This window comes from Aptenodytes patagonicus, chromosome 15, assembly GCF_965638725.1.
Source record: "Aptenodytes patagonicus chromosome 15, bAptPat1.pri.cur, whole genome shotgun sequence".
In the NCBI taxonomy this organism is placed as follows: domain Eukaryota; kingdom Metazoa; phylum Chordata; class Aves; order Sphenisciformes; family Spheniscidae; genus Aptenodytes; species Aptenodytes patagonicus.
Window position 1 is genome coordinate 9,720,205 of NC_134963.1, and position 26,227 is coordinate 9,746,431.

The following is a 26,227-nucleotide window of genomic DNA, read 5'->3' on the forward strand; positions in this document are numbered from 1 at the left end:
TATGCGTGTCCTGGACTGTAGCACAACTGGGAGTTTTCACTCCCCGTGCACCCTCCACTATTTGAAATCGATACTGAAACTTCCCCAAGCAGGAGACAAGCCCCGAACCCTCCGTGTCCTCCAGGTCATTCCCATCGTCAGTCTCTTACAGGCACAGGTCTCCCTGTTCACTTCTTTTAATGAAGCACCACGATAACATTTTTCTTGTAATTTCTTCATTTTGGGACTTTGTATGATCTTTAAGCCACCATTAGTTTCTTTTAACCACAGAAATTAGAGAGTTTAACTGAAACTTCCTAAACGATGTCCCAGGCCTTTTTCCTCTGGATTTCATAGTTAATATGAAGAGTAGCTAGAACTGTTCCTTCCAAAGTATATTACCATGTACTCATGACTCGTTCCCACTGTCACTCTATTATTTTTCCTTGCTTCCAATTCTTAATACTTTCAAGTAATCTTCTCTGTCGCAAATATATTTTTCTCATCTTCAAAATTTGCCTTGGTGCACGTGCCCTCTCCCTGCCCGGCGCAGCCAGGGACATCTTTCTTTCATCACCTTCTTCCTTGCTGAAATCAATCACTTCTTTAGTTCTTCTCCACTGCTCGTAGTCAAATCACCAAAAAACCCCCAAAGATGAAACCCCCCCAAACTTCAGCCCTCGCCTTCTAACTCCTCACGTCCTCAACAGCCCCTCCACGGGGCCCTTCTCACAGACCCTCTGAAACAGCAAGGCAGCGGCTGTTGTCCACCGTGGCTTGGGCTGGGCAGCCCAGCGGCTGGCGCAGGCTGGGGCTTGCTCCCTTCTCCCCAGGAGGAGCCAGCCTGCCAGCCGGGAACACAGAAAACCCTCTCGGAGCTAACGTACCCCCAGGAACGCCACTGCTGCTGCCAGGGAGGATGCCCGAGCCGATGCAGACAGCCCCCCTGCCAGCCCTGGAAGGAGGGCTTTTTGTGGGATAAAACCAGTGAGTAAATAGAAGAACGGTGCAAGGCAAGACAAAAAAGCCAACTTCTTGACCGGCAGCCTGCATTTCCTCCCATACACCATTTCGCTCATGTTCACCCAGAGCACAAGAGGTGAGACCAGACCCGCTGCAGCACTAGCTAATGCAGGGACCGTAATGGCTCTGATAGACCCTGAGAGTTCCCATCGCACAGGGCTGAGGGTGATGCTGGAGCATGCCAAAGATGCCAAAAAATGGCTGTGAATATTTAACCTCCTTAAGACTTTTCTTCACATCATCTTCCTCATGTTCCACAAAGCCGAGCAGTGCAGGTTTACCACACTTCACGGGGCGAGTTGTATTTGTTTCACTTAACCAGCTGCTACACCAGATACAAAACAGGAACTGAACAGCTTGTTACACGATCACAGTGATATTAAAAAATAATCTTAAACTAGTCTGGAAGTCCCTGGTTTAAACTGGAAAATGCTTTTAATGCTGGCTTACAGGATGTCAGGGATGCTCGTATTCAAAACAGTATCATAACACCATACAGAGAAACTAATTAGAACCTGGGGACACGATGCTATAAACAATGGGAGAAGGAACACGGCTCCAGAGCAGTGCTGCTGCCTGCTCAGCCATGCGCTGCATTAGTGCAACCATGTGCAAAATCAACACAAAGCTCCGTTACACACCTCAGCCTAGCACAGCCGCGCTCTGGGTTGGCATTTCTGGAGCATACCCTCACTCACTGCTCGAATAAAGAATCCAACATCAGCAGGTCAAAGATGCTCACGTTCCCTAAACTCCAAAGTGGACTGCAGTCCCCTGTAGTTGGCGTTGGGGTTTTTTCAGTCAGTTTTGATAAATAAGCAGTACCGAGGAGCAGAGCTGAAGCACAGAGCAGAGTTTGCCGCATAATACCCAAACGCAGAGTTTCAGCAGGCAGAGGCGGCATTAGCACGGCCTGCCTTTGCTCCAACGCGGGCAACTTTTACTCTTCTTTCCTGTTACCCCTGAGCCCCACCACACCCCAGACCCTCTCCCTCCCCTGCGCAGTCTGCGCCCGCCTCTGAAGAGCAACAAGCGTTTTTACCTCCCCAGGGGAGTGTTTCCACCTCGGCCCCTAACACGAGGGGCACATCTGTGCTGCGGACCTGGTCCGCTGGCAGCACTCTGCAGGCACGGCAGCCCTGCGCAGGGCAGGGAACAGCAGGGGCTGCTCCACCAGCACACGGCTAGCAGCTGCGGTAGTGCGGACCAGTGAATCCCAAGCTGACATTATTGTGCCACCTCGGGAAAATCTCAGGGCAAAAAAAAAAGACTCCCTAAATAAACGCTATTTGATGAAGCGTTCAATTTAAACTTACTATCCTGAATGTAAATATACCTGGATAACTTTTTATTTATAAAATGTTTAAAACCCAAATGGGATTGTGCAGAGAATTGGGAAAGGGAAACATTTTTCTTATTTGTATTCGTTCACGTCCCTTACAATGCACACAGTACCCAATATTTTTTATTCTTAGGTTTCCCTGAACGTACAGGACATGCTGGTCTCGGCACAGGAAAAGCCAGCGCCTTGAGATTAGTCTTTGTGACAGCAGCTTTCTTCCTCTGCCGCAGAGAAAGAGGAAAGAGTCCCACTGCTGAACTGCTGTCACGAGGGGCCCGGGGATCTCGGTGGTGTTTCTGCAAGGAGCATTTACTGCAGGGCTCCAGGAGACCGGCCTCTCGGCTGAGGACACCGACAGAAGAGGCAGAGCCAGCACATTCCCAGAGCAGGACCCAGCACCCGGCTGCACGTGCCCGGGCGCCTGGCCGGGATCAGAGCCGGAGCTCACTGCGCTGTGCTGGTGCGGGCAGCGATGTCTGCATCGGCCGTGCAGACACCACTGACACCCAGAATGGATCAGGTCCTCAGCCAATGATTAAGTGAGGAAGTTCATACACCACAAGAATCTAAAGAATAAAAAATTAGGCTTATTTAACTTGTAAATCAGCAAATTATTTCTAAAATGTTTGCTGTGGATAAAATTCATAAGCAAACTACTGATAGAGGAATCAGTGCAAAATCTATCCCGCAGTGACGAACAGGATTCGTCGGCCTCAGAGGAAAATCCAAGTAAACGAGGTGAGCAGGACCTGATCCTAAGTTTGCAAAGTTAATACTGATTGCCACTGTCCACATGATGCCTAACTCAACACCACTGTGTGGGAGCTCAAGCTCTCTTGGTCTATTATTGAAGAGCACAGAAAATGATGCATTCAAATCCAAAACAAAAAGAGGGTAAGAGCTTGCAGTAAGGCTTGCATTGGCACAAGCGTTCTCAAAGCCAATCGGGAGGGAAATATTCAGTGCAATTTACTTTTTTCCAATATTTCTGTCTTGACAAAGCTATGATGCTTTTCTGAAAAAACCCTTTGGATGAAAAAATTAAAGTTGTGCTGATCCACCTGATGAGAATTGTGTTCTTAAGCACGAGATACTGCCTGATGCTTGTCCAAAACAGTAATACCCTCCCGGCAGACCTGTTTCACCGGCCTTCCTCACTGTCTCTCTGCCTCCTTCAAACCAGCAGTGCCCCAGCACCCGCCTTCTGCAGCGCACACAGTCCTGAGGGGTATTGTTAGTAGAGACTGATGGGACTCAGCAGGTTAAAATTAGTCAGGTAATGCAAGATGGTGTCATCATGTCATTGCCTCACAGTTGCCAAGTTTCAGATAAATCACTGTCAGTCATGAAGTACACCTAATTGAAAGCAAGGAATTTTCAAACAAATTATGTTTAAACTGCACAACTGCCTCTATTAGCAACTACTGCAAGAAATTTGTGTTATTAATGAAAGCAATACCCTTCCAGTAAGAGCCATCCTCCATACCCAAGATCTCAAGATGGTCTGGGTGGAGACTTCCTCTCCAAACCAAAGGACGTGACACAACAGAACCTGGGACAGATGCAAGTAAAACTACCCGGTTCGCAGGATAGCGTGTGCCGCTTGAAAACGGCAAATGTTGAAGTAAAGATAAGAGATAAAACGTCATATGTAAGCACATAACGTGTTCACATGGAAGGCATGAAACTCAAAAAAATAATGACCAAAGACCAAAAGGAGTCTGGAAACGGCTCAACCGTGATGGTATCCTCACGCCAAAAAGCTGTGATTAGTGCATGTCCTGGCCGTGGCAGCCTCCGCGACTCCCGTATGTGATGGTGGGTGTTAAGCCAGGGAGGACAGTCACCTGCAGAGCAAAAGCCACCAAGCTGCCTGCGACCGCAGCGGAGTTCCTCTACCCGGCACACCCAGCACCCGCCCCTCGGAGGCAGCACCTTCTCACACACCACGACCGGCTGAAATCGTGGTGGCCCCAAAAGCCAGTTACTGCACGGATCGAGATTAAATTTCTAGCACTGGAAACTATTTCTTCCTTTTACTTTGATTATAATGGCCCATCCTACCATTATCCTGTCCAGAGCAGCAACCCATACTCCGTATTTCAGAGGAAGATAAAGACGAGGAAAACCCACCACTGTGTACCCCAGCCAACTGTGCAAAACTGCTCACAGCAGAGAAAATTCCTGCAATAATCGCTGAATGCCCTGGAAGTTAACAAGAGGTTTGATTAATATTATCAGCTCAGCTTGCACACAGGCACTTCCAAGAGCCAGCCACAACATCTGGAAGAGCTGGGTGGCTATGGCAAAGAAATATTTGCAAACATTCATTGGAACATGAAAGTGAATTAAGTCCGGCCATTTTCACAGCCCTTACGTGCTTGTGTTCAGCCAATATTCCAGCAAGTTTGTTTATTGCAGTTCAAACTGTCTGTTTTAGGTAAATATTTCAAAGTATTCTCTGAATAGTTTGCTAACATTCATCAGTTACAACAACATACAAAAGCAATGGTAAGAACTGTATCAAGCAGTTGAGACAAAAAACGCCAGGCTGCTCTCCTTTACGGAGGCAGATGCACACACAGACAGCTTCACATTCCCAAAAGACTAAAAAGGCTTTTTTTTTTTATTTTAAAAATAATATTAAAGTTTGCTTCTAGGTAAAAGCTACACATTAAGCTTTTGATCAGGCTTTACCCACACGAACACATCTCAATTGTTAAGTCCCAAACAAACAAGCTAACAGACAGAAAAGCACAGCCCGTGAAAGACTCACCCAGCCTTTCTCTCATGCCCCGTATCCTCTGCTCTGACCTTGCACATTTAAGGAAGCTGCTCTTTCGTTCTGCTCTACTTTGCAAAGGCACGCGTGCCTTCAGAAAATAAAAGGTTGCTGTTTGTGTGTTTACACAGCATTAACGGCAGCATGGTAACTAACACAGCTACCGTTGGTAGCCCGCAGCTGGGACACAGGGAGAAGACGAGGAGTTCTGCTCCATCAAAAAATTCAATACACACACCACAGACTGCTTTTTCACATCAGCCCAGGAAAAACCCATTTCTCTCTAGTGAGATTAGATCCTGACACTCTCCTCACTCCTGAAGACACCATGTATACACACTTTCATTCCCTCCAGCTTCCTTCTCACTCCCTCTTTTTCCTTAGCTCACGTTAAGCTATGTAAAGCCTCTTCCCTCATGCACCATCTTCATATGCATTCTTCAAAGATAAAACGTTCTCTTAACAATGACGACCCCACCAAATGCTACACAAACCCAGATGTGTCCCAATTTTTAGGTAAGCTAATCACATTAAAAACGAGTTCACCTGCAACGCTAGAATGCATTACATGCATTGTCTCGTGAGAGAGGAGATTAATTGAGGGAGGGATGGTGTGTAGTCAAGGCAACGGCGGATGCTACACAGAGGCATTGGGAGTTTATGCTGCTCTTCAGGTGCTGCTCATGTCATTCCTCTCATTTTTGCCAAAACTACCACCAACAAAAGGAACAGGAGGCAGTGACAAGCAGGAGCGAGACAGCAGTCACAGTCTGGTAGGGGTCTGGTTGGGAATGGGTTCCACTCCACATTTCAGCGTTCCTGCGAGACCGAAGTGACAAACAGGAGGTGAAGATCCCTGGAACGGCTCCTTGCCCCAGGGCTTGTCCCTTACACTTCTTCACCGGCTCTGACAAAGCCTCAGCCGCCCGCGCTGCCCAGGGTCCGGCCGCCCGGCACAGCATGGCCCCACCGCTGCCGCCCTCGATGACCAGCCGAGCGTGAAGCCCCTGGATTGCTACTGATCTTGTTAAGGCTAAAACAGAGGATTTGGCCAAAAACACCATATTCCCTGATCAGAGATCAGTTTCCCCTATACCATCTGATAACCACTCTTAAAGGATGCGTTAATAGGCTTCTGTTCCGTTAAGCAGAGGCTGAGCTACCATAAGAGGGAATAGATTTGAGTAATGATCTCTTATGAGGCAGCAAACCTACATATAGTGTTTAAAATTATTCCCTTAGGACAAGATGTTTTTCACCAAATCTCCCACATGACAGTTTGACATATTGGTTCAGGCACATAGCTCTGCATTTGTACACAGTACAGAATCATCTTTTTCAGTTTTCAAGAAAAATAAGGTCTGAAAACATTTCATGTTTCCCTGCACACTGGACCTAGTCTCCACAGATTAATCTACTCCTAAAATTGTATTTTTAAACACAACTAGTTCATTTCTGTTGATAAACAAATGAGCCATCTCCTCCCTCACCGCTGTAGCACTAACAAAATCCTGGACCAAGGCATTTTCTTGACCCAGGAGTGTAAGTAAGCACATGTTTTGCATTTGTTTATAAACACCAACATGGCACCTGCCACCTGCTTACTCCATAAACTTGCACCACTTTCAGTTTTCTTCACCTCTGGCAACCTGTACCCCGCTTTGGATTGGATCTGTCTCTCCTATTTTAAATGCCTTGGGGCAAAGACTGTCTCTGGCTTTGGACTCTGCAGCACCAACCACTCTGCTGGTGCTCAATGAAAAGCCCCATCTGCTCCATTACTGAAACCTTCCTCTTACTCTGATTTTACTCCTTCATTTATTTTGCGTAACCTGTGCAATTTTTAAAGCCCGTAAGATGCTTAAAGGTGCTACCCTCCCCAATATGAACAAAATTAAAGGAAGTCAGAAGTGTTCGTGGTTAAGATGATGCCAAGAACTTGTAATGACACGCACAGCCGAAATGGGGACGAGGCGATTCCCCTCCTTGCTGACCAGGAGCGCTGTGCAGAGATAGCCCAACCCAAGGGTATCGGCCACATCTCACTCATTAACATTTCAAGAAGTCATTTGGCTTGGTCAGCCCATAGATTTATGGCTGAGACCCAGCCAGCTGAGCTGCACTGTGAAAGCCTTTCTCACAAAGGAGGGAAGGCTCTTTAGTCAAAGACGTGCGCACAGCACTGAGCACTGTCCCATACCACTAATATATCGCACAAACCAGGATTAAAGCATTTGACTTTGCTGCATATAGACAAGACACCGCTCACCTGAAGGCAAGGCAAGGCAAGGCAAGGCAAGGCACGGCCGTCCCTGCTCGCTCAGGCTGGGAACACAGCCCGTTTACCCCTAACGTTGAATGCTACCCACCCCTCCATCAGCCCATCAGGTCTGGCAACGTCCTCTGATCCTCAAAGCCTCTTCCTCCACAGACAACATGATTAATTGGAGGTGCCTGTGACTCTAAAGGGAGTATGTATCAGCCTGTGCTGCAAAGATGTTTATTTTGCTTTCAGTGGTCTCAGAGCTGGCATGGAGCTCCATCAGTGCTCGCTTGCACAGAATTTAGATAACAGGAGACACAGAGTGCTTGCTGAGAATACATATTTTTCTTTTTTCTCCCTTGACCTCTTTTCATGCTCCTGTTTTCACCAGGAGCAATGGAAGGATGCGCATACCACAACAAGGAGGCTGCCCAAACCCACGGCAGCGTTAAGGGTTTGTTGTTACGGCTGTAGGGTTACAGTCAGACTGCAGTGTCCTACCCTACAGCTCCAGCACCAAGCCGGGCTGGATATCACTTGAGGACAAACTCAGATTGTTAGCCACATGCCAGTGTCTGAAGAAACTGGTGAAAACACCATTAAGTAGGAAAAATGCTAACCCTCTCAGTGGAAAAGGTGGCAGTCATCTTACACGTAGCATGACCTTGAAAATGCAGAACAAACGATGTGTGGATGAGAGTGACATTGCTGTTTTAAAAACCATGTTCCCTCCACCCTGCCGGGAGGAGACAAGAAAGGGGGAACACACACTTTGCTGCCCACTGCCCAGCAGGAGAGCAACACATGTCTATGACTTTACAGGAAAGTGTGAAACTGCCTACACCCATTTATTTCACTGGAAGTTACTCTTAAATTACTACTTTCCAACTCTACGACTCTCTGAGAAGAAACGTAAGCCCTGTGTCTAAGGGGGAAGCCAGAAGCTCCGTACCTTGGGACAGCACCAGCTCCTGTGCCCTGCTAGATGGCCACGGGGACAACGGACTGTTTTTAACTCATATCCTTCCTCTCTTTTGGCTACCTCCAGTTCCTCTTTTTGGTTTAACACATTAACTCTCAGGCTGGCTTTACTGCAAAATAGGCAAACCACAGAGGGGAGTTCTGCCTGCCCCCCTTGCAAAGATGCTGATGTCGGGGTTTTGGTTCTCACATAAAAGACAATTCTTGCAAACCAGGTCCCATCACAACTACAGCGCTGCAGTGCTGCTTTCTGCTAGCCTGGTCCTGCCTTCCCCTGCGCAGGCAAACCACGGCTCGTCTGTAGTAGCCCCAGAAAGCTGAGCTACTGATGGCCAAACTTTCAACCACGGTCTAAGCCAAACCAATCCAACCTCATGGCTCTGAATCACTGGTCAGGCTCCCCAGTGCCATCACCAACACCATGCTCTCCCAAGCTCTGCACGGTATGAGAAGCTACAACCCTGTCCAAGTGAGGAAAACTGGCTTTAAAAATCAAACCAAACCAACTGCCACCAACAGTCAAACCATTTCTGGATGCTTCCAAGAGAAAACAAATGGGAGTCCAGCAACTGCAACCCATCCCAGCACAGCCGACTCAATGCTCCCAACATTAACATGCTGCCATCTGGGACCAGTGAATCCTCTGGGAGCTCTGAGTTATTTTTCGGGGCCTGTCCTCCCCCTGCAAAAAAACGAGCACTTCTGCTCATCTCGGAAAGGAGTTAAGTGCCTAAATTCTACCCGCCGGCTCCATCAGGTTTACACTCGGACCTAGCACTGGGATAAACGGCTTCTCCTAACCCTCCCTCCAAAGGACTGCAGCTGTCCCAGCCATGTCCCTACCTTTGCATCCAGCACGTAACATGAAACGGAGAACTCCACAGTAGGAGTGAATATTGGCTGACTGATCCCATGTTTTCTCTGCTGTTGGCGTACATCACTCACTTGCACTAACTGAATGCTTTGAGCCTATTTTCACCAAGGGTAACAACCCACACATCCGTGATGAGTAAGGAAATGCTGGGTTTTGCACCCAACACTTTCAAATTTATTTCATGTGCACGCAAATTATCACATGGCAGCTTTACGCACAACTCCAGCCCATGTGAAATCCACCACTCGACAGACAGAATGCGCGAGCAAGTAAAAGGTTTTTCGTAAAATCCAAAGCGGAATTTTCTGCCTGCACAGAAGTCATATGAAATTGTTCAATATGCCCTCATTTAACTAAAACCAGTTCCTGGACACTGTCTAATATTATTTCAGGACAGGCCAAAATTGAAAAAAACCACTATTTAAATGTTCTGCATTAAATTGCCACCTTGACATTTAACAAGGAGCTAAGCCGATCAACGGTGACTAACGCCTGCCATTTCCCCGCACGGGATCGCCTCACAGACCTGCCCTCTCCCGCGGGCACCGCACAAGTGGCCACCACTGGTCCACGCTCCCGAGAGCCGCTGTCGGCCTCTGACAGCGTCAGACTGCCTTCAGACGGTGTCCCGGGCTACCGGGTTTTAGCAATCCCCGAGTTGTTTTTTCCCATTATGACAGAACCTTTTAATGCATGTTAAATACTGAAAAATGGCTCGAGCTGGCCTGAGCTTTGCTCTGCCGCTGCACCATCAGCACCAGCTTGACTCTTCGCCAGGGGATGGTGCCCGAAAGAGCAATATTTACTTGAGCCGTCGACTCATTCTATAACCCGTCGTATCATTTTAGTAAGTTTTGCTGCCGCTCATTTCTTCTTGAGGATACACTGGTCAAAAGTACCAGTATCACCTTCAGCCTAACGCGAGTTCCAATGCACAGAGCAGGCCTCCAAAAATAGCACAAAAATGCCCACTCACACTGGCAAGGGAAGTGGGTATATTAATGGAGTTTGTAAAGGCAATGAATAGATGGTGATTAAGCACAGAGCGCAACAGAGGAGGAAACATGTAAATTCCAGCTTTCTCTCATCAGATTTGTGCAAGAGCTTCTACATAATTGCCGGGGAAAAAATAGAAATGACAACAATAAGTAGGATATTTAAACCCTGCATATTATACATGGAAATCTCTATTTTCCTTAAATGAAGTGAAAACAGAATGAAAGAAGAAGATTCCCTTCAAAGAACTCTGTTTGTGGTCGCTTAGTTTCAGGAATAAGTACTTGTTAGCGAAGTGTAAAAAAGGGAATTTGTGTCTGAAATATTATCAGTCTCTTGTGAGGCGAAGGCTTGGATACAGCTGGCCAAAGACTTTTAGGTGTTTAGTCGCCTTGTTCCCAAAGAAATCAAGAGGAGCCACGTCCTCATATCCCAAAACCAGATCTACATCCAGCTTGACTGCCACGGCCGGGGATCGAGGGTCCTCCGGCTGCCCGTCCCTCGAGTCCCTCCCATCTCCTCCCCAGTTCTGCCTGCAGCTCCTGGAGGTGCCTCTGCCCGATCTATAACTCACAATTACGAGAGACCATAATACAAAACTGCCACAGGCAAAGTCAATCTCTCCCAGGGGCCTCACACATCTGAGGCTCTTGCACACCAAGAAATGGTGATCATGTACATTAATGCTCCGGGTTAAACCACGTGAGTTCAAGGATATTCGTGAAAATACAACTGGAGTTTACCAAAGGCTATCAGTAAGCAAGAAGAAACAGCATCCAGGACCTTTAGCTCTTTTATCTCATTTATTTATAGCATTACCTTGAAATACATCCCATTCCTCTTTAGGATATCTCCAACTGAAGTTTGGTGTCTCAGAAGTAGCGGCTGATAGGAGAAACAGCTTGGGAAACAGCCTCCCTAAAATCAAAAGGAGCTCAAACAATTTCCCCACTCGGAGAGTAAGAGAAAAGCGAGAGCAGAGACCTCAGAGCAAAGCTGTGTCTCACCAAGGCACCTGCAGAGATGCGGTTCAGAGACGGACACCCCTCGGCCTGCTCTGTGCCGAGGAACGCAGAAGACAGAGGCGTGACGCTCCAGAAACAACGGTTTTCAAATCACGGTTCGCAAATTCCTAGTAATTCGCGGACAATCTCTAAAGAGTCTACGAAAAGTAACTTAAAAAAGCAGAATTGTCAGGAAGCCTGAGTTTGTTAAAGAAGAGTCAAAATCTCTGCTGGAAAACATTTAAGTGTTTGCAAATCAGACTGATATCTGATGCTATCAACCCAAAATGCACTTTCTGGGTAAATTGTTGCTAGGTCTTTTCTGCTATAGAAAAATCCCTAATTTTGGTATACCCAAAATTTTATCTTGGCTACAAAAAAAGATGGAAATGTTCTTGCCGTATAATGGATTTGGCACATTCAGAAACATCCCATAAAGCAGCAGAAAGGTGTGGTGATTCAGCTGGGGGTCATAAATCTGATGGAGGACCAGGGTTTGTTTGAACAGCATGTTTTAAAATTAAATCTATCTGAAGGAAAAGCAAAAAAATCATCAGATAGAAGAAATACACAACTATGTGAAGGAGGAATGGCAGCAAAGGAAATTCACCTTAAAAAAACCACAAAAGAAACCTGGCTTTCTTCGGTATGTCTGTAAGTGCCACTATTAGGATGAGAAAAATATAAGCTCATCTTTTTCTTCCAATTGTCACATCACTGTGGAGAGTCTTCACAAAATTCTCAGAATAGCAACGAATCAGGAGCAAACAGCTGTTCAAGCAAGAAAGTCACGGGTAGACAGACTTTCACGGCTTCAACGAAAAATTAACTCTAAAGTTTCACAGGCCAGTAAATCAACAAAATGGGCCAGCACAACACAGGATGCACAGTCTTATCTTCAAACCCAAAGCTGAAATATGGGCCTGTGTTCCCTTTCTAGCCATATGCTCACGCGATTTATGACCCACAACAATTTCAATATCCCTGGAAAATGAAAAAATGGCAGACAATTAGCTCACGCAACTACGCTGGCAGTTGTGTGGGCTCTGCCCTATGGCACTCGGGGAGGGGACGCCCCGAAGCGCCAGCTCCCCTGGCAAGGGCAGGGGAGCAGGGGGAGGGCGCGGGGCTGAGCAGCACCGAAGCACCAAAGTGCTGGCACACAGGAGCACGGCATGTCCCTGGGGACCTCACCGCGGGGGGGACTCTGCAGAGAGCAGCCCACGAGAGATGGGAGCTCCTTCCTGTCCCATACGCAACTACAGCTGTTTGTGACAACTGCTGTTAACCTGGTTTAGATTCGGTCAGTGCAGAAGCACAGACCGTCCTGCTAGAAGGCCAGGTCCCTTTGATCGCCCGACTCCTAGAAGAAAGGTCTCCAGAGGCAGCGATGCTCTCTCCTGCTGCGCCCCTTTCCACGAGCCAAGTTAACAGGGGGTGGTGGAGGAAGGTAAGTTTAAAGCAAATACTGCATGCACGTAGCACTAAGCGAGAGGAGCACAGAGCGCACAGAGAAAGCGGGGAGTTCCTCGCCTCCCCCCAAGCCCCAGCCCCGTGGGACACAGCACGAGGGGCGACAGGCAGCGCACTCGTCCCCCTGCCCCGATGGGCTCTCGACGCTGCAGGGCCCATTGGAAGGGAACGCTTGCACAAATGGCCTCATCCTTCCAGAGACAGACAACACCATTCCTTCACTCACATTAAGTTACAACAGGGAAACGTGCTATGGCACATTCATCACCCCTATACAAAGCGGTTATGTAGCACAGAATAGTGCTGTGGGGGCGAGCTGATCAGGCAACAGCTAAATAACCTTCCCGTGCACGTGGTCTGCAAGACCTTTAAAGCTTACGGACACATCCATAAAATCAGAAACAAAGCAGAGAGACCGAGACCCCTTTGTGAAAAGACTTTGTTTGCAAACACAACCCTGACACTCACGGGGGTGACTGCCACCTCGTGCCCCCCACCCATCCTGCCCCTGCAGAGAGGCCCGTTAGCTCAAGGCGTGCAAGTTCCACACAAACACCTCACTACGAAAATAAAGCCAAATACGAAGAAGCTACCACGCGACAGCGTAAGGACTACCTGGTAATCTCCACCTGCAACTGTCCCAAGCAGGGCACTGTTTGCACTTTGAGCTCTGTCAAACCAGGCAAGACTTGGCTTTTCAGCACCCACTTCACTACCCTAACACAAATGCAAAGAAGGCACCACACAAACAAAATCCTCCACCCCACCACTGAGTCACACATTTCATTCGCACAGGCGGGGCGAGATGCAGGTAGTACAGCTTGAGTCATACAACCGAAACGCTCACCGAACCCCAGCTCTCACTTCGCCATCAGCCAGGGCTGCTGCACATGTAAACCACCGCGCTACACACATCGTAAAGCCTGTGAGACACCGAGTCAATTGGCCCAACATCAAAACTGGTTATTCTGAAGGCAAGGGCATGTGGCAAACCCTGAGTCACGCCTCTACTCAAAAGCATGTCTCCAAACAGCAGCACCGTGCCCTTCGTGGATGAATGCTTTGTTTACTGGAAAACACGCAGAGAAATACAGGTATCCATAATAGCATTGCAACAAATTATGCTATCCTCCGTCCTTCTCAGAGGTTTGGATCCACGCAGCCTCATCCTCCAGCTGCACAGCTGCCAAGGCAGATGAAATGTTGGGCCTGCTGGGCTTAGATAAGAGGGTGAGTGAAATGACAGCAGGAGCACCCATCACCAACAGGACCGCAAGGATATATGCATGAACAGAGACTGAACCCAGTGTCTTAACGTATCCACCTTGCTTCCAGTCCTCCAGGTCTTCTTGTGCAGAAGGCAGCTGGGCTGAAAGAGTTAATCTCGCCTGGAACAAACATATCTCCGGTTCCTCAGAAAGCCAAAGGCTGCAGGAGCTGGGCTGCCTGCTCCCTGCCTGCCCTGCCTGCAGCCTGACCCCTGACATTTCCACTCTGCTTCTCCCTGGCATGGAAAACTTAACCATACACAAACAGGTTGGGAGGACAGATAAATAGAAGACAGGGGAGGAGAAAGGGAAGATTTCTCAGATTTCTTGCAATAGCCCTGATTAAATAATAGCAGCCACCACTAGACATGGGTGAGGGGCTGGCGTTTATCAGTAAACCCTGAAGTCTACAGCAAGACATCTCTGTTTAATTAATCCTGAAAGGGTCCCTTCCCCCTTCTACATCCCAGGGAGGTTTTGAGGATCCGCAAGTTTAAAGACACAGCGAGTCCTTTTTAGCTCTTTTCCTTACAAAGCACAAGGGTAGAAAGTGCCTGTTTAAAACCACAGCCAGGATTTACGAACTCTACGGCAAAGCCTTCCATCACATGAAACCATGCAGGCAAACCCCACTGAGAGGATATTTTTGATTTAGTCATACTTAACCCTCTGAAGCAATATACCCATCAAGTAATGCGTTTTTACAACAAACTGCTGGAAGCGTGCACACACGTAATCATAACCAGATACGGGTCCGCAGATTTTACCTGGGCTTGAGGTCTCCTGCCATTATTACAGAATATCCATTTTCCAAGGAATAAATCTGCTTGGTGCTTGACGCAGTTCTACTATCCCCCATTTTCATCCAGTTTTCCCATTACCCTGGTGGCATCTACATCACTCAGTGATGGAAGAGACTGCACATACACATGGAGCAAGACAATTGCAAACTCTCTTGCCCCTCGGCTTTCACTTCGCTCTGGAAGGCTTGGGAGGACCTTCCAAGGCACCTTCCATTTCTGAAGGCCCCCTGCCCTTTGATCCAAGGTGAACATCGTACTAGTGCAGAGCACCACAATTTAAGCCATCAGCCATGCATTGCCACAAAGCTGGCATGTCCCTCCATGCCTCAGCAGCAGTGGGAGAGGAGCTCCGCTTCCAGGGCGCCTTCATCCCACCGCCGCGCTCGGAGAGCCACAACATGCCAACAAGCACCCATCACAGCAGCAACGGAAACTCTTGTCCCTGGAAAGTGGACAGACCACCGGCACACACCATATAAACCAGAAAACAGCTCCCGATGGAAGTGGCCCCAGTGAGCGCTCGGCAAGGGTTTGAACAAGTCCTCAACAGACAGCAGGGCAGGGAGGGTCTGGCAGCAGAGTGCTCGGTCCCCGAGGTCAGACAGCCACCTTAAAAACCAGCCAGCCACCCAGCCAACCGACCGACCTTCACCCCGCTGGAAGGGCGTGCTGGCAGCCATGCCTCCTCCACTCCCACACAGCCACCTCCTCGCCCGGGAGCTGGCCAGGAGCAGGGATGCTGAGCAGTGGAGCCAGACGACAGAACGGCATCACTAGCACCGCACCAGCCTACCCATTGTTCCAAATGGGTTTTAATTTTCACATGTATTTTTTAAAAGTTGGCCATGAGAGTTCACCCCTTCCTCTCCTCCTTTTCCTCAGTAACTATTAAAATGAGCGTTAATGCTTATTTAATCACGTATCTCCCCCCGTTTTCTTTTCCAACATTACTTTTCTAAAGCCTTCCCAGCTTCAGAGAATAGTGACACACAAAATGGAAAAAATCTAGTTTTCCACATTCTTTATTTGGTAAAAGAATAAGCATTATTTTATTTTCTAAACTCCCTTTTCCATTCTCTCTCTCTTTTTTTTTTTTCCCCCAAAACTTGTCTAAAGCTGAATAAACTGGTGGTAGAATTACAGAGATTTACTCTTTTTGTGTGGTGTAAGTTGCAAAAACAGCAAATGAAAAAGTGGAAGAAAATCTCTGAAATAATCATTGCTGCTGCAATCAAAAGCAAAAAGAGGAGGGGGGGGAAAAAGGGGAATTTTGAAAGTCTAAGTTCAAATTGTAAGAGAAAGCTATATTTGACATCATATTTATAAAATTCCCAGGAAAATAAAAAGTCAAACCCAGTTATTTTCTTGAAGATCTACATTCTTAAATACCTGTTTTCAACATAAGTCTCTTTTTTAAAGAAGTACTGGGATGGGGGATGAACTGTGATGAACTGAAAAATGTCTCTGTCTACCCAAAAAAAAAAAAAATCTTCATGCAATGACAAGAGACAATCCAGTATATAATCAAAGACAGAATCCTGACACGTTCAAAGAGAAAATTATTGTAACAGCAGTGACTTTGAAGATGAGAAGGGGGTTTTTTGATGGAAACAATGGCCTTCAAGATTTTTCTGTAGCAACCAATGCTTAAATGCACAACTGAGTACGCAGCGTGCCTGCCAGGTACACTTAGCACCAACAGAAAAAAAAAAAATTAAAAAATAACAGTGACGCATAAGAAATTCGTACCTAGAGTGGAATCAAGCAGCACTCTTTGAATGGTTAACCATTCACACAGGCTAGCAAACACTTCTAATGACAGGCACTCTTGTCCTAGGGCATGAAACAGCCAACGTAGAAGTCTGAGAGCTGCCCCCAGTTTGGCTAGTTGTATTGCGTTTTCCTTCTCAGACACCGAGTTTTATATTTTCTAACAATAAAACGTCTGCACGAGACGTAGACACCCAGGTTTAGTAGTATCTTTTCACCTGAAGAGCAGGGGAAGAGCCAGTTCTGCACGGTGATGTGTCCTGCCTGGCAGGTGACAATCGAGACCCCTGTATCTGCCTGCGGTTTTGCCCTGCAGGGGCCTCAGTATTGATCAGGATTGCAGAGCACTTCTGCGTAATAATAAAATACAGCACTCGGCATAACACTATACGCTACACTGCACATTTTCAAGTACCACAACTGAGAAAGCAGACTGTAACTATTCAGAAATGTTTGCCTTCCAGAGTTACTTTGAGCAATCATTTTTGTGGGCTTTTTTTTTATTTCATTTTACACAAAAACTCAAGAGCCAATGTCCCATTAATACAAAACTTGCAAGTTACAAAGAACTACACTGAAATATTTAAATTTTCAACATTTGCTTCCAGGGAATTGCATATTTGGCTGTAACAGTCGTGATTTGCAATCTTCGCTGAACTACTGTGATTCACAAAAAGTGAATCACAAAAGGGAAATTTTGTGACTGAATAAATAGCTATTATGTAACCCATCTAATGAGGAGTATAGTATTTTTCTGTTCTTTGATTGGAAGACTATCAGAAGATGACTGTAAGTAGTCAAAGCCTCACTGACTATAAATACCCCTTTCAAAAACAGAATTTGGATTAAGCTCAGTGTTAGTTCGGAGTAAGAGTGAGAAAGAAAACAAACGGATGCCAAGTCTCTTAAGTAAGGTATCAACCCAAATGGAAAGTCACAAGTGTATACGAACCGGTAACTATTTGCTGAGGGAGCTTGAGAACACATTTCGAATAATGAGTGGCAGAATTTTGTGATCCATTTCCCAGTAATCTGCAAATCGGTGGGAGGAGGAATCCACTGAAGCCGTTTGTTTCCTTGCAAATGCTGTGCAGGGGACAGCGACCGGGCAGCGACAGGCCCGGCGTGTGCCCATCCTCCGGTGGCACCGAGCAGGCGGCGGCGAACACCAGGCTGCCGGGGTACCTGCCGAGCACTGTCCTTGCCCCGCAGCACACACCGAGTTCCTACCTATCGAGTTTGAAAAAGACGCGTGGTTTTGAAGGGAACACTGCTGTCCTCCCAAAAAGAAAAAGTTTGTAAGCACGCGAGCTGCCTCTGCCCCGGCCCGAACCTCGCTGTCCTGCCTGCGGCATGTGCACAGGCGGGATCGGGCACCTTCTGCTTGTCCGGGCACTAAATCACCCGTGTGTCAAGTGTGTAAAGTGATTTTCAAGAGTGTTTACTTGGCAGTTCTTCCCCAACTTTCCAAACAAACACACGTGGACTATCACAAAACACCATCTCCTTCTGTATTTGACCGTGCTCACACAACGGTTAAGGCAGCAGCAATACTTTCACTGACTGCAGTTAGGTGGTTGTGCAGGAGCAGACCCTTTGAACACAGACAGGGAAGCAACATCTGAGTAAAAAAGCCATTAAAACCCCAGTGCAGGATGCCTGCAATAGCCCAGCTAGATTTTGGTTTCAACGAAGATGTCCAAAAAATACCTTTTCAGACAGTATTACAGAGAAGAGCTCCAGAGTGCTTTTACAGGCATCAGAACTGCTTTGAGACAGTAAGGCCTTACGTTTTTCCAGTATTTCACATTTTGGGGGATATCGCAAGCACAGAGTCCCTTGAAGAGTAATTTGTCACAAAAATGATGCATTACTGGCAAAGTCATTTTTATTTTGAACATGGAGACTTTGAGTTGTGTCAACTCCTGTCCGTGCCTCCATCGTTACAAGTATTGCTTATACATGGGAACCATTTTACTAATACTATGAAAACACCAAACAATTTATTTAATAAAAGCATTTTCCCCACTGCAACTCTGCAGTGAATAGCTGCTTAAAGCAGGACTCTTTCTATTAGCCCTATTCCTACAGTACAGTTTTGTTCTCACCGTTATATATTAAAACCCTTTTATTAAAAAGGAAACCGTTAAAAAGCATGAATATGTGCTTTGGTTTTCTGCTGCCCGAGACTAGTTGTTACGGCACACTTGCTGGAAAGGCTGTGATACCCCCAGTACACTCGCCTGTCTCACAAATGCCTGCGCCCAGGGAAGGACCAGCATCGCCCACTGCTACCAGAGCTGCTCCTGCTCATCTGGGAGAGGCTGCCAGGAGGAAGAAAAAACACCTCGGCTCTCACATGGACAAGCTAATGACCCACGGCCGCACGGAGCCAGCGCCAGCCACGCACCGGGGCCTGTTTGAGATACAATTGCTCCAAAAGGAAAACAGCTAGGAGACACCAAGACTGCAGATGGAAGGAAGCCACCATCACCGAAGTTAGGTCCAGCTATGCACTGTGTCCCACGGGGACTAAGCCCCCCAGGGACATGCAGCTCTCGCCCCCCCTCCCACAGCCAAGAGCGCCGTGGGACGTGCCCCACTGCTCGGCTTGGCACAAGGGCGGCGGCAGCGCTCCTCCGGGTGCCACGGGCTGTGCCGAGCGCCGGAGAGCCGCCCCAAGCAGGTCCTCCGCAGCGTCCTCTGGCAAACCAAGTCTTCCAGGGGGCACCTCCGCTTCAGTTTCATTGCCACCATGAAGGATTCCTCCTTTCTTTTAATTAGGCGGTTTTCTACTTTCTAGAGAAAAGGGACGTATTAAAAGTAATGTCTGTGTGTTTTCACAAGCGGCTGCGTGGTGCTGCCAGGTCACGCCGCGTTCAGGCTCACCACCGCTGCTCCTGGTGTGCAACAATGAACCCGTGCCAGGCTGCCGCAGGCAGAGGCCACGACGCTGCCGCATAACCCTGGGCTTGCCTGTTCTCCCTTTTGGAATATTTCTGGCAAAAATGACCTGCTAAGTGACATATGCGTGCCTCCGTTGCGTGGTGGCCACAGGCCGAGTGGCAGAGCCAGTAAGACACAGCTGGCGTACACACCACATAGCACCCCATCAGAAAGCACGCACAAATCCAGATGTGAAATCAGATGGGTAAGAAGCGCCCCGCGACGTACACCCTGCGAAGGGATGGAGAGTCAAATCGTGACACTGACCTTTGAACCCAACATCTAGTTTCCATAAAGTACCCAGACAGCCCACAGTACTCGTTCCAGTGAGATTTAACTAAAGGGAGGGAAGCACTGAGGATAAAGACAGATCAATTCTGCTCTAAAACTTTAAATGAAACACTCCTGTTTTGGAAAGAATTTCATTAAGGTGAAAATATAATATAGAAGTACCCGTTTAGGAAGAATGTGCTATTAATTCTTAGCAGTGTATGTGAAAGAGAAAATTGCATTTTTATCTAAATGGTTTTTTCTGCATAACCCATTTACAGTATTCTTTTACAGCTCAGTAATGGGAACTTTTCACATTTCTGTTTGGGCCCGACCACTGTGGAAGGCAGGAGCAGCCTTCAGGAACACTTCAAATATAACCCCTTAAAACAGATTCCAAGAGAAGCTCCACAAAAAGGAGGAGAAAGGCAAGTACGGCACATCTTAAAAGATGGTAGGAAAAGGAAAGGAAAAAACCCTCCATCTTAAAAGATGTAAGCCAAATTTTTGAGGGGAGAGGAAAAAGGATGTGGTTTAGGTTTTTTTTCCTAAGGGACAAGAAAAGGTTAGGTCTTCCCCCTCTTCTTCCTTGCGTGAAGCAGCAACAGCTCCTCTTCAATGTAGAACACAGTCCCAAACCCATGTAAAGAGCAAAATGGTGCCGCGTTATCACTTTGAAAAATTGCACAGGGATATTCTGAGCTGTAACAGTTACTGTTACATACAGTGAAAAAAAATGTAGGCTATGAAAAACTATTTTTATCATCATAAGCAAATGCTCATTTCTCACTACAAATAGTTTCATATCATTTGAAACTGAATATAATCTAAACAATAATTTCAAACAATTGACACTATGATCCAAGTTTGCCTGATATATTGCCATCAGGCAATAAGAGTAAAGTCAAGTAAAAGCAAAAGCAGACTCGGAACTGGCTGAACCATGTCTTACCAGGTTTGCTTATTCTAGTACAAATAAAGGCAAACATAAAATTCAAAGTTTTTAAAATTCTAAATTTTATCATCAAATATCTCAAACTCAAGTAAACACAAACCAAAATAGTATACTGGCCTTGGGTTTAATAAACAAATCAACTGATTCTCCAAATAATGTAGCAGGCCTCACAAAAGAAGTTAAAGTTGTATATTTTCTAAGCATTGGTCATTTGACATTCTTCACCTCTTTTTTTTTTCCCTGTGTTGGCTTTTATGAGCTTACTTCTGAAAATTAGTATAACAAAAAATTCTATCTTTCAAAACAGATGTTTAAAAGTGCAGCAGTTATGGAAATACAATTGGACAATGAATAGTTTTTATTCCCTTTACCTAGCCATACTCCTCACTGCAAAGCAGTAATTACAGGAATCTACTTCTGTTTTAAGCTTTACAGTAAGCTCTTTCCAAATTTAAGGCCAGCAACCAACCCTTCATTATGCTTAATAGGTAGACATAAAAACGTAATTGTATCACAATCTCTCCAACTGCACGTTTCCCCAGCTCCTGAAGCCCACACTTGTCTGATGCAAGGAAGAGATTTTTAATCTATTCTTATCTGTAACCGAAATATTTCAGCATCATCGGTATAAACCACTCTAGAAAAAGCTACACAAAATACAGGAGCGTTTGGGTAATTCTTTGGAGTAAAACTTCATTGCTTTGTTAAAAACCCCACATTTCCAAAGCGGCGCTTGTCAGCCCACAGCAGCCAGACTCCCACACCGCACCAGCAGCCAGGCATTCGGCTGTGCGCTCGGGAGCCCTGGCAGAGCCGGGACCACGGCAACCTCCCCGGGGAAGCCGGAGCACCCAGGAGCCCTACGGCGGCAAGCAGCAAATTCATTCCTGCAATTCCCGTAAGCACCTCAGCTGAAGTAAAATCAGGACGCGGTACACTCACTCGATTCATCTACAGGGCAAATCACTTTATCGTGTAATATATAATACTACTTTGCATGCACAAAGTTTAAAAGTAAAGATAAATAAATAACCGAGGGTACCCCCGAGCTCCCGGTAGCTTTTCCTGTGACAATTGCCCCAGTACCCCGGCACAGTTACAGAGCCATCTCAATTCATACCCGTTTTGCAGACAGTACAACGAATTAACAGACAATGGTGTGAAACTTCCCATTGATGGCAAATAATAATGATAAAAAAGAACCAGAATGAAGAAATTTTTTGCTATTCTCTCTTTTTTTGGTGATCTGCCTACCTCAAAATAGCTAGTATGAGATTTTAATTATACTTGAAACAGTCCTATTTTTGCCTCTGCCTCTAGTACGATGGCGTGGTAGAGAGAGAGCACAGGGAGTTGGGATGCTAGCTCTTTCTCCCAGCATAAAAAGAACAGCATGTGCCTATATTTAGAGGTAGAGAAAGGAACTACAGCATCCAGGAAAAAAAAAAAAAAACTTACTGATTTTATCTTCACAAAAGCACTTGGTTTTTTGGTTTGTTTGAATCAAGAATGCGTTGCAAGTATTTGACCCTATATCCAGCAACAATAAAATCTGTTCCATCATAAAATACCAGCTGCTTTGCACTTCGAATGATAATACTATTTTTAAAGCGTTTCAGAACTATTGTCTCATAGATTGTGGTTATTTTTACTACTATTACTGGGGAATTCCTTTTTTTTTTTTTGTAGAACACAAACAATAGGCACATTGATTATTTTCTTCCTTATAAAACTGTATTTGGGTTGAAATTTGGGCTACTCTTCAGACTAGACAAAAACGTTTTTCAGCCTAACATTTTGGCACTATTAAAAATTAACAAAACAAGTGAGTCAGATCAAAAATACCTGTAACATTAGATGCAAAAAGTTATCTGACTGCCTCACATGTCGAAGGGATACCCTGTTTCTAGCAGTATTACATCAGTACCACTCTAGGTTTAAGTCATACCAGAGTGCTGTGATGTACCGGATAGCTGCAACCTCGAGGTCAGGTCCTGGTGGGGGAGGATCCTCCTCTCCCCTCGCCCGGAGGAGAGGAGAAGCCCGCTCGTGGTGATGCTTCCATCCCCAGGCGTCTGGGGGAGGTGAAAACCCACCTCGCATCAAACTACTTCCACACCATTTCGGTTTCTTCTCCTGTTGCTCAGACTGAGAAATTCATTTAGAAATTCACTCACACACTGGATCAGAAGTGCCATAACTGGGGGGTTTTTTTGTTCTTCCAGGAGGAGAGAAACGCTGCACCGGGAAGGGCAGTATGGCTGCACCGTCCCCGCCAAACGCACCGGAGGAAGAAGTAAGTGACGCAGAAATGAGATCACCGAGTGGGACAAGATGCTCTCAGCTCTTCCTTCCCCCCTTCCATGCACTGCCTACATGTACTTCCTAACCACCGCAGCCAGACCCCCGGCTGCACGCTCCATCCCGGCACCGTTCGGTCCTGGCGCGCCAGCCTTTGTTGGGCACCCAAGTGCCCAGACTCATCCCCAGGGTGCCTCCAGCTCTGCCAGCATGGGACCCCACCATGTGCCCCACCAGCATCCTCTGCCAAAGCCCCGGCAGCACCACAGTTGTTCGGCCACGCGGCTGCTGGTTTACCGGGGACTACCGATAAACCAGTATCGGCGGTAAACCGGCAGCCGTGTTGGCCGAACGACGTCTGTTTTATCTCATTTGGACTGTAAATCTTTAGCAGTGGGAATGTCTCCCAGGTTTCTAAAGCACCGTGTCAATTTATGGTGCAATAAATATGACCTTAAATAATAAAAATAATAATAGAGTAGGACCTGAATATGGACTCCACTGCAATCTAAATCAAACATAAACCCAAGTATCCATAAGTGCAATGGTAATGACTTGACCGACTGTGCCATCTAGCCAGGAGATGGGAACACTCAGGCAGACGCTCCCTCTCCGCCTGTTTTCACCCGACAGACAATCGGAGCATCACCTCCAGCAGTGGATGGGAGGGAACGCTCAGTCCCGGTCCCTGGGGACCTGGACCTGCTTGCAATGCATTTGCATCTGTGTCTCTTAGACATCCTTCAACTACAGCATCCCCTGCTCCCCACGACTTCTCTTACCCACGACCAAAAGGCTTTAAAATGTCATTATAGAGGAAGATTATACCCCCCCTCCCCCCCAAAAAAAAAATTAGTAGAAGATTTTTCTAGGAAAGAGATCCTAAAATTCTGACCGGGTAATAACCCCAGTCTAGCCTTCATTTCCTATGTTAATAGATCAATTTACATCTTTCTAGCAAAATGGTTTCAGGCTACATGTAAAAAAAAAAAAAAAAAAGAAGTCATGCCTTTCTTCCTAAACTGCATTTTGGGAGAGGATTAAGAGGAGGAAGGAAGGATACTAAAAAACCCTGAATACAGTCATATATTTGCTTCACACAGCGAATTAATATTCTCAATTTTAAATCGAGAGTATATTCTTAATTAGGGTATGAAATGTTTTAAAATTTTCTTCACTTTACAAACGGCTGCTTTTTCAATTAACTGTGCTTCCTCAGCCTCAGGATGATCTTTCTATTAGCAATACAAATGCTTTCTAATATTTTGTGAATACTAATTCACAAAATTAATTAAATGCAGACTTAACTCTGAAAACATATATTTTACCACAAAAAAATGCTGTCTCCCAACTACTGACTGATTACAGGCTTTTCTGTGACCAAGAGTATCAAGTCCTAAAGGCCCAGCGGTCAGAATTGAAGGTACGAGAGTTAAAAGAATAAAAGGTAGCAACTCAGTTTCCTCATCTCATTTTTTAAATGCTCCAAACAGAGGGGAAAAGAAAAGAAGAAAAGATAAATATCCAAAAGTTCAAGCAAACTGGCCGATAGAGCGAGGCTGCGGCGCCGTCCCTAACACAACACTGCAGTAAAGAACTAGCGTAGCCCCTCAGAGCGCACACATGTGTTGCTTGTGTTTAAACTCAAATAAACTGTATTTATTTTAATGTAAAAAAATCTATCAAAGCAGCACTTAAACGTAACCAGATTTCTGCTTACCAAACCAAAAAAAGCTTCTTTAGACAAATCTTAAAAGTTAATAAAAATTTAGATGGCGCAGTGTCATGCACTGTTTTAACGTTAAAATACTAAACAGACACAAATAGATTTCCTAAAATTGAAAACAAACAGACATAAATTGCACAACTAAATTAGACTCCCAGCAGAAGTTAAGCATGCAGACGAGAAACAGTCCATTCTCAGGAGCTTCCCATGACTGATACGTATGTGCATCTTGGGGAGTGAAATCGTAAGATGCGATAAAATGGTTATCGTCTAACAGGGGCAAGACAAAACTTGGAAAAACTTCATTTAAAAATTGCCAGCATGGATCAGACCCGATCCTACGGGAAAGGGGTGCACTCTAGGTTTGAGTCAGTGTCTCGAAAGGGCGTAAGCCCAGAACACACGGCTGCTGAACACAAATACTCTTATGATAACGCTTGTACTGTTACAAAAAATAACTCAAGTACAGGGGAGAAGACTACTAGAAAAACAGTAACCACCATATTTTTTGCATCAGTACATAGATAAAAAGTGCAACACTAAGAGCGTACATTTGTGGATCATCAAGTCTTACAACTTATTACATCAACTAAGGAAAATGCATTCCCCGCATACATAGGCTTTTGTCATTTGCCAGGAGATGAGCAGAACATGAAGACTTAAAAGAGAGGGTGTTGGGGGGGGAGATGAGAAGAAGGGGTGCCGAGGAGGGGAGTAGCAGAGCAATACCATCTAAGATGTTCTCTTTGAAGTATTAAGAAAGTCAGCTTGTAAAAATTAATGGATTAGACCTCCAGCTGTTCAATTCTCAGCTTTAAATTTAAAAGGTATTTGACTTCAGAACATTGACACATAATCCATAAAATATATTTAAATTTGTAAAAAAAAATCTTTGCATTAAAAAAGGTCACTAATAATTCATCATGTTTTAACTGCACCAACACAAAAGTGTTTTGCAAAGGAAAAGCAGCTAACTACAAAGAATATCAGTATTTTACATAAGCTAGCCATGTTATCACTATGTGCAAACCAGGTCTATCTACAGAATAGCAAATATTCAGATTTACATTTCAAAAGTTGAGAAATCTAATCAAGATCGGGAAAGTCAGGGCGGACCGTGAATTTCCAGGAAGATTCCACAGTTTCACCTATTTAATTTCCATAGGGTTCCCCGCCCTGTGTCCCCTACCCAAGAACTGATGCTGAGGAAGTGCACGAGCAAGCGATGTTCTAAATATACCTCATTAAGGGAAGCGCTCTCTTGTAAAAACGCCCCTCAAATAAATTAAACAAGAATAATTCTCTGTTAAAAAAACCAAAACACATCAATCTTAAAAATCTCATGCAAACTATAAGCATGTATTTATAGGTCCAAACTTTGTTCTTTTCAAGGGCTTAGATTTTTCGATGGAAAAACCAGAACAGTTTGACAGAAAGCCGGCTGCTGGCTGGAGCAGCGGCCGCGATGGAC

General features: G+C 45.8%; 1 protein-coding gene across 7 annotated transcripts in view; it reads right to left on the bottom strand.

The window, feature by feature from the left end:
- The window catches only part of MN1 (MN1 proto-oncogene, transcriptional regulator), a 174,105-nt gene that overhangs the window by 138,566 nt on the left and 9,312 nt on the right, over positions 1-26,227 (bottom strand). The window lies entirely within an intron of this gene.